The sequence below is a fragment of the Coturnix japonica genome, chromosome 9, assembly GCF_001577835.2.
Source record: "Coturnix japonica isolate 7356 chromosome 9, Coturnix japonica 2.1, whole genome shotgun sequence".
In the NCBI taxonomy this organism is placed as follows: Eukaryota; Metazoa; Chordata; class Aves; order Galliformes; family Phasianidae; genus Coturnix; species Coturnix japonica.
Genome location: NC_029524.1, coordinates 14110987 through 14120746, shown reverse-complemented (window position 1 = coordinate 14120746; position 9760 = coordinate 14110987). Strand labels below are relative to the sequence as shown.

At 43.6% G+C, this 9760-nt stretch overlaps 1 protein-coding gene across 1 annotated transcript in view; it reads left to right on the top strand.

Annotated features, from left to right (window-relative positions):
• Positions 1-2287: 2287 nt before the first annotated feature.
• SENP5 (SUMO specific peptidase 5) overlaps positions 2288-9760 on the top strand; it is a 46015-nt gene continuing 38542 nt past the window's right edge. Inside the window, exon 1 of the mRNA XM_032446481.1 lies at positions 2288-2456. The gene's annotated coding sequence lies outside the window, so the exon portion shown is untranslated. The remainder of the gene's footprint in view (positions 2457-9760) is intronic.

Sequence of the window (9760 nt, the reverse complement as noted above, 5' to 3'; positions counted from 1 at the left end):
TTTCTGCTGATGCTGCTTTTCTTAGAAGAAGTCTAATTTCCATCCTCTGATGGGCACAGACAGTCCAAGGAACAGACGTGGGCTCAGATGCGGTATGTGGTCCTGCATGTCTCTGGATGGCCCTGCAAAGAGGTTTTTGCTCTTGTTGCTCACTCGTGGTAAAAGCAGGTAATCCCTTTAATTCCCATTGCTCACCCCAGGGGTACCAGATCAAAACTGGAGAGGAGCAAGAAGATTTGGTAGGGAAAGTATTTCCCCTTGCTAGCCTAGTGGATAGCTGTGCTCATCACTGTGACCCACCAACAGTCTGTCCTCTAGGCAATAAGCCACTGTGCCCCGAGGTGCTCCTGGCACCTCCCGAAGTGCAATCTAAGGTGCATGTCAGCACTGATTAAATGGAAGCTTTATAGCAGGCGGTTTGGGCCTTGATTATTTCAGAAGCACCAGTAGTCAGGGAGCTGGATCGCTTGAGCTGTCAGCTGCGTGATTTAGTGTGACTCCTATAGGGAGTAATGAAGGTTGTGATAAACTGCAGTGTAAGAAGCCGGTAAATAACTTTTATGGTAAGAATGTATTTGGAAACACTGAATAATGGTGACCAGTGTCACAGATCTTATTGAAAGGTGCTTTCCAGAGTTATGTATTTAAATGGACGCAGTGGGCCTAAGCCATCTCCTGGAACTCAGCTGAAATCGATAGAATGACTCCAGGGTTGATTTAAAAAAAGAAAATGCCATCTGTAATGTTACGTTTTTATTGATAGCACAAAGCAATTAACTCCATTGGAGAAGAGGAGTACATGTGTTTATATTAATACTGATTTATTACTTTATTACTTCTGCAACACAAAACTAAACTTCCCAACCCTGGCATACACTTGTTTCTCTATCTTAGCCTGTTTATCAGTTCTTTTTGTCACGAAGCCCACACAAATGAAGAGAGACATTTATTACATTCCTTGATTTTTCAGTGCATAATTCAAATCTGAAAATACTGCTTTCCAGAAGAAACACACATTTATTTTTAATGCTTTCCTACAGTTTTACTTTCAGTAGGTTATTTCAAGAAATGGACACGTTTGTGTTTTTATTGTTATTGTTTTTAAATTCAGCAAACTCCGTAAAGCGCAGTGGAAAACTGAGTCTCAGGTTCTTGTGTTGGGTAGAATTAAACCAAAGGATTCTTCCTAAAAATCATACACGAGTTTCTTTATGATTTCAAGTGGCTTTCAGATAACTATCTGCGTTTCTAGCAATATCTGGGGGGTAAAAAACTGCAGTCACTCTGCTGTTTGCTTGTGGCACGTTGTACCATGGTTGTAGTACACAGGACAGGTGCTTGTGTTGAGTACAGTTGTGGTTTGATGGCACTCAAAGCGTCTGCCCGCGTGGAGCTGATGTTCTCAGGAAGTTCCCTGCAAAGGTCACAGTGCTTTTTTCTCTGCTTCCTGTTCTTTGGGTGCTTATGGAGCACAGCTGGCTGCCTTTCTGGTTGGTTGGTACCTGCACTGACTGTGATGTGTGACTCGGGCACACTGACAGATGAAAAATTAGGAAAAATCCTCATCTGTCAAAACTGAACTGATTCATAAAGTGGGATTCTTTCCCACCACTCTCCTCATTCAGCCAAAGCACGCAGACTGCTTTTTCAGAATGCACATGACAGGAAGTTTTGACATTTTTGAAACAGAAATCTTCATAGTTTCACTTCAATTGAAGCTGCTTTCTACCGGGAGGTTTTAGGAAACGGAAAGTAGAAGTTTTAAATGAAAGAAATAAAATAAAATAGGAACAAAAAAGTTAAACAAAACAAACCAACAAAACACCCTGAGTGGCCAAACCTGAATGCTTCTTTCAGCTTTCAGTTTGCTGGATTTCTATGTCTTCCTTTCTTCACTGCAACACAGAATGCAAAGGACTGACAAAGCAGGGTCCTTCGATTAATGCAGAGGTTCCTCCTGCTCTGTAGCACACATGTGAAGTTGTGATGTAGCAAAGCGCCAGGGCTCACTGCTGCCTGGGCTGTGTTCTGACATTTCCAACTGTTCTGTGAAATTGTGAGTTGTTCCTTTCTGTCCCTGCCTCCCTTGCAATACTGCAAATTATATCTTTCAATCAAATTAGCGAAAGGCTTTTCATACCTGCATGAAGGGACTCAGATAGTGGTAGTGTATTTATAATGCATATAAAAATAAAAGCGTGTAAGAGCAGATTAGGAAATTGGCAATCACGGTCCTAATGCTCGTCATCTGTTCTCTTCCTAGGAACTGGCTGAGGACTCCTCTGCCGTGTCTGTGCTGGTGCTGCCCATGCAGCCAGCCCCATGCCTGACCAGCTGTGAGTTTCTGAGTTCCTACATGGATGAGCTGCTACGTGGAGAGCCAATGTCTTGGAACAAGGATGTGCTGCTCCTCCTGATGTTGATGCAGTTGCCAGCCCCAGAAAACCTGTACACAGGTAAAGTAATGCAGTTATCCACTACCGTGGGTTACGCTGTCATTCTGTATTAAGACAAATTAGTGTACTCGGAAGCGATCAGAAGTAATTACTCTTTAAGAAACAATAGGCATCACTCTGTGGCTTCTATCTGACAGCTAAAGAACTTGGCTTCCTGTGAAAAACCCATACAGCTTAATCTTCGTGTGTCAGATCATATTTCTCTGTCTTCTCTTGGTAAATGTTTACATTGCTGCAGCAAAAGGGGCACTGTGTGATCTTGACTAACAGGGAACTTGTGTGCTTAGAGATAGTAATGGGATCCAGTATCTGCCTGCTATCTCTCTCAAGATGAACACGAGGAGGGTTTGTAGGTACAGTATAGTAGCACCGCAGGGGCTTAAGTGGTCCCACTCAGGACTAAATCCTGGATCCATGAAACCACCTCCTGCTTCTACATGAGCTGACACTGCAGTAAAACAGTGATAGGAAATGAAAAAATAACGAATGAGCTCAGAGACCTGACTGTTCTTTTGCTATTCAGGTAAGAATGTGAATGATGTTTCATCTGGTTCACTTGAGGAGTGTAAATATTTGCACTGTATCCAGCTTCTGCCACCCACCCTCACTGCTGCATTTTCATGCCCATCACCTGCCTGTCGTTTTTAGATGTTCCCTTAAGATCAAACCCTTCCTGAAGGCTCCAATGGGATCTTTGAAATGTTACAGAAATCTGAAGTCAGTGTGTGAGTAGAGCCTGTTTTATATTCTCTGGGAGGAAGTATGGGATCCATCTCAATGAAGATTGTGCAAAATAGCAGCAGACTGAGATGCAGGTGAGCTCCATACTTGTAGTGCTTATCGAGCATGTCTCTTTCTCAGGTTGTAGGATTCTGAATTTCAGATCTTGGCCAATATTACCTCTGTACTTCCTTTTAATTTTGCTTTCATCACCAGTGCTGCCCTCAGAGGGTTGTTCCAGCCTTTTACAACTTACATTTGTGGTAGGCTGTGGAAATGGAAAACTAAGTAACAACAGTGATCTCATGGTTAACACAGGCAGTGTATAGGAAATCTGCATTCAGTTCCTGGCTTTGTTTTGGATGTCCTGTGTAACTGAATACATAGTTTATGTTCACCTCAGTTCTCCTTCCATCATATATAACCATCAGAAGGTGATTGTGAGGATGTATTCACTGGTGAGGGACTGAAGCATTCCACGTTAATGGGTATTAGAAGACAAAATAGCAGTAGGACAGTTAAAGCCTGTTCTGTAACTGGGTTTTGCTGTATCTGTGAGGGATAACATTGAGACATGACTGTTAAGATGGGTCTCTTTCATCAGAATAAACTTTGGTTGGCCTTAATTAGTCTCTAGGAGGTAGTACAACTCTCAATAAATTGTTTTTCTTGTTTTCTTTGTGAACTCAAAGAGCCTGTGAAATCTCCATCCATTTAATGATGCAGCTGTGCCAAGCCATGGTTGACCCAACCTGGTGCTGGCAGTAGTTCTGTCCTGAACGGGAGGGCTGGGAATCTCTGGAGGTCTCCTCCAAGCAGCGGTTCTGTGATTCCATGGTTTCCATTAGATTTGCCTTAGATGGAAACATCAAAGTTATTTTAGGAAATATCTGTCGATTTGAGTAGTGGAAGCAAACAAAATAGGAGTTTATTATCATTTAGTGCTTGTATTAAATAGGTATTCTGAAAAAGACAAACATTTAGTTAGCCTTGTATTCTGTTTCTTGCAAAGCAATGCTAGGGATAGGTGTTAGGTAATGATATCCTCTTTTTGTGTTAGATCTATTGGTTATGTGTATTACGTAATACTTAATTTGATAGGTCCATACTTTTATCACTTCTGTCTAATAATACTGAGACAAAAAATGGTCAAGCATTAACTTTACAGTCTGCAAAATGCAGCTCAAGTAAGCATCTTATGAGGATACTTGAGGCTGAAATATCTTCCCTACCTACAGAAAATAACACATAAATGCTGCAGCTATCCCACTAATGGGAAGTATTTGCTCTTTCTTATGTAAAAGGTAAATCATTATTCCTTATTTCTGTCTTAAGCTCAAGGTCCAAATAGTCCCCTCTCTGTAACAGAAACCAGCAGAACTTAATTAGTCCTCTCCAAACTCGGAGTGCTTTGTGCGCAATGCCCCTGCAGCTATTAGCACTGAAAGCTCCCATAAAGAACAAAACCTGTACTGTAGTAATGACACCAGGTTCTCATTTTGTATTTTTGTGTTTACTACTTGTTACTATTTCATGTACATGAAATGATATAAAAAGATAGTGTACATGCATATTTACAAGAACTGCAATGTAATGAATTCGGAATGTTCTATTAATGAGATTTTAAATCCTGGTTTTACTGTGAAAGGAAATCATTGCATTTTCGTCTGTCATGTCATCCTCATCCATATATGAAAAGAAAATGAATGCCAAGTGCCAGGAATTAGAGAAATGAAAGACACAGAACGTCAAAACACCGAGTGGACATTTGTTTGTCTCAGCTTATTCCTCCCGTTATCTTACAAATGCTGTCCTACACCCATAGGAACAACCTGAATTTTCCATTACTACAGTTTTTGTCCTGAGAAAGAAAAATAACTGCATTATAGCATAATTGTTTTCCTCTGATGTTAGTTTGTTAATTTACACGTTCCTTTTAAGCACTGAGGACTGCCTTGTTACTCTGCATGTGTGTATGATGGGAGGAGGTGGAAGGAACATCTCCAGCCCCTGCTGGGTATTGACAGGGGATGTCAGGGCTGGCAGAGAAAAGGAGCAGTGACAACAGCATTTTGGCTGATATTCTGGAGCTCCAGAGCTGACTGTAGGACCTGCCATAGCATGAGCTCCAGCCCAACACCCTCAAGTGGAACTGGAGTAGATTTGTTTCATCTGTACTCTGGGTTGGTAATACACACTGCCCATGGGGTCCTATTATCAGCTCTTCCCTTGGCCTCTAGAAGTCCTGAAGCAGGGAAGCACACACTGCTGTCCTGTGAGGTACCTAAATTCAGTAGACTGATACCAGCTTCAAGAGGCAGCAGCAGGAGAAGGTGCTGTGCCTGCCAGAGCTGCTTGGGCTGACTCTGGAGTGACACCTGAGCACAGAAACCCGTGTTGCTCTGCTCAGTAGAGGTCCTTGCACTGAGCTTTTTGCCACAACATCCGAAGGCAGTGGTTTCAGCAGCACAGCTAACAGCTGTCTTTTGTCATTTGCTGTCTTGTTCTCTGCCCAGGCATGGAGTAGAGCAGCTTGTTTCAGCAGGAACTGTCTGTCTAACTGTGTGCTCTGCTTGTGTTTATGTTGGAAAAAGAAAGATCAAAGTGTTCTTTGAGTTAAAAATGGAAGCTGTGCAATGAGGGACTTCATCGTATCCCAGTCACATGTGTGTGCACATGTATGTACATGGATGAACTCAGTGCTCCCCATCACCACTGGAATCTGGGGTGGAAGAATGTTCCCTTAGATGGCCATCAGAGGTCAGGGCTGCCACTGAGGGGAAGTGGACTTAGCCTTATCTGTGACTAATTAGTTTTCTGTTTGCAATGAAGAGAGGCTCAAGATCAGGTGATGATAGTGATGCTGTTGAGTCAGAACAAAGCCCTGCCCATCCTGGTGTCCTGCCGATGAGTGCCACACTGGGAGGATAAGAAAAGAGCATAAAAGAGAACACAAAGACAGGAATTCTTGTTCTGGTGTATATTTCCACCTTCTGGTGCTCTGCATGGAGGCAATTCCTGAGCTCCAGGCTGCATCTGGACTGCTGTATTTAATGGCTGTTGGTGGAGCCCCACAAATTTATCTAAATTTTTGAACCCGTCTGTTCCTTTGGTCTTTGTCCACTTGCACATCAGTGGCCTCCACATTCAACTACCCACTGGGTAAGAAGCCTTTCCTTTTTTAGGCACCCTCTCTGATAATTTCATTGACTGTTACAAAGACCAAAGAGTAATTATTCTGTTTCCTTTCTCCATTCTCTTCCTTGTTAAATGTCTCAGTTACACCCAAGTTTAGCAGTCTGCTTGAGAAATGTTTGAATCCTTGCTGATGACATCTCCTCAGTTACAGAAGTCATTTGGTACCTCTGACATTCTTGCTGCCTCTTTTAGCTCTACTCACCTCTCCAAGGTGGCGTGACCAGCATTGCACGCTGCACTCCAGACATGTGGACACCAGGGATTGATAAAATTGCAGAGTGATGTTTTCCATTTTGTCGTCTTTTCCTTTCCCATTTGTCCTTAGCATTGTGCAAGCGTTAACAAGCAGCTCTATTGTTAGCAGGGCCTACAGGGAGAGCCTCGCAGGCTCCTCCTGGAGGAAGGATGCGGGTAACAGGACATGATTTATCTGTTTAATTCATGTTGGACTGTTTGATTTTGCAAAATTAACTTCCTCCCTGAAGAAAGATGTCAGATGAGATTTTCAGTCGAAAGGTGCAAGGGGAGGGTGAGAGATTAGTGTTCGGAGCAGTGCAAAGCTGTGTGCTTTGATCCTTCATACTTGCTGCTCTGCTCCACCGTGTCTCTTTGACTACAGGAGAAAATTTGGGGGCAGGATTGGGGAGACCACCTTATCCAGAAACTGCCAGCCGGATTGTTTCCCTTGGATCTGGCCCTATCGCAGCAGTTATGTCCTTGGCTTTTCACATACAAAAGAAGCACTTTATTAAAATAAACAGGATACTTCCCAGAGTCTGCCAGCTTGCATTTTGAACTATCGCCCCTAACAAGGGACCTTAAAACTGACCCCAAGACGTTAATTTAACCATTACAATTCCATTAGTCTAATTTGTCATGAAACATCTTTAACTAATTACCTGCATTTGTAAGTTAGTCCACATGTCATGAGATAAGAAGTCAAGCATAGTCATAGGTCACTGCTCTCAGCTGCCATCACATAACACAGACCCTACATGAAAGGGAATTCAGAGTTGATAGGAGGAATCTAAGTGACAGCTGCTCAGTCAGTACAAGGCAGTTGTGGCTGTAATGCAAAAATTGGACCACTGTTTTAAGAAATGGTGCTTTGGAAAGGAGGGGCATGCCCTCATTAGCAGAATAAGGTCTACGCATCCCTGCAAGTGTTTGTCTTGAAGGTGGCAATTTGATAAATGCGGGTCCCCACAAAAAACCATTTGCAGAATTTGGCAGACAATGGTATCAAATGTTTATGACTGGATTTAAAACTGTCCCTTTCCAAAGAGACCCGATTATGTCCTAAACGTTGCTTTGAAAAGCTCATTTGGGAACTGCTGTAGGTTTTCTTATATGACAAATGCTGAAAAAGAGGGAAAGGCCAATTAGGAGGCTGATTAAAGGGTGTTCCAGCCTTTCATTGAGTAGTATGTTTGGATTCGGCTCTCTGTTACTGTTGGAAATCTGCCTGTGAATTTATAGCAGGAGCTGCAACATGCTGCGTGCCACAAACACTTTTCTCTCTTAGATTTAGGCAGCTGTAAGCTTCCCTTCATTCCTCAGTTCCCGTGGCTGTAACACTCCCCTAGAGACGAGGCGAGGAGAAGGATGTGGTATGTGACTAAAGCAAGACAAAGCATTCCGAAAATTTCCTCTTTCTTGTTTCTGTTTCCTTTTTCACTCAGAGAGGAGGTGCGGAGGGAGGTGGCTGACAGGGATTCTCCCCACCAGGGGACTGAGTGTCAATTGCCACATTTCTGTCTGCATGTGCTGTTTGTGAGGGGTAATTAAATCCCTGCCTCCTCCCACCCCTGCCCCTTAGCCCATCCATACAGGAGGCAAACGCAATTGAATTCTTTGCTTCCATCACTCATTTGATCAATACAGAGGGCCAGCAATGACACAGCCCTACTGGTCAGGCCAGCCCTACCTTTGTAGTCCCTAAGTACAGGCTCTGTCCAAGCTATAAATCACAGCTTCTCCAAATTACAGAGGCTGCCAACACATCAGAGGGGTGGAGCAGGAGCTCCCTGTGATCACAGCAGGGAGGAGAGGATAAGGAAGGCTCTGACCATGCTGTCTTTGCTATAGTCGGGAGCTTTATTCAGACAGCAGGGAACAGAGTGGGCCTGGGAGTCCCTGTGCTACTCTTGCAGGCATAAACCTGCTGCAGTGGCTTAGCAGTCTTTGGGTATTACCTGCTGTCCTCAGGAAAAACTCAAATCCTCTTTCTGCAGGCTCTAATGCAGTCACTGAGATTAGCAGGAAACTTCCCCTGCTGGTTTTATTACTGCCGGCTTCACACCTTCCTACAGATATCCTTTCCTGGCATCTCTGTGGGGTGTGGGAGCTGGCTGGTCTGTGTCTGCCCGCACTGCATGTGCTCAGCCCACAGCGAGCAGCAGCTGCATCCCCAGCCCCTGCCCATGGCAGCACAGTGTGATGGTACGAGCACTGTGGCACTTCTTTCTTTCCCATGTGGAAGTTCACCTATTGTTTTCCTGCCGGTATTCCTCCAAATCTTAAAACACAAACAAACCTTCGGGCCTTCAAGTATGTCTGTGATGGGCATAAGGTATCTACCAGTCTGCAGTGAAAAATCACAGACAATCCATCCTTTCGATCTCCTGCTTTTATCCCGAGCTGATAAGGGAGGCCCTCCTGTGCTTGTCAGCTTTGCATTCTTGGTGTGTGCTGCATAGCTGGGTATTGCTGATTAAGGTGAAGAGTTGAACATGGAAAAAAAGCAGGAGTGAAGCAACTGCTTAATGAGATAGAGGGGCTTTCCTCTTCAAAACCGCTTATCCGTATCCTGTCTGTTGGTAATTGCAGAGAGCATTTTATTTATGAAGCAAGTTAGCACTGTTTGCACAATTTAATATATTTTACCCTTTTGCGGGATCATCTTTTCACATTGGTAGCATTAAATCATTCTTTGCAAAGATTTAAGCTACCCACAACGTATTTTTTTTCAAGCTACTTAGTTCTGCCCTGTGCCTCTTTTGTCTTAGATTTACAACAAAGTTCACACGTACTGAGGAGTCAAAACCTGGACGGTCTCACTCTGCTCCTGAGTGTGAGTCCACGCAGCTCCAGGCTTGGAAACTCCTTTTCACCCAAGCCTGTCTCTGGCTGTAACATAACATCTAAAGTTACAAATCCAGATATCATGGAACTGACTTATAATACTGGGGCATGCTACGCTGACACAACCAAACCTTGCACAGATTAACTTTTGGGCAGCCATTTTAGCTTTGTCACCTCACTGTCTTTCTGCCTGAGTTATTTTCACTTTTGCAAACTTCTCCCTGTGCCTCGCTCTGCTTTTTAGGTAGGTTCTTCTCTCTCCCCTCAAGTGGGACAACTCCACCACTGGATCCCACAGCTCC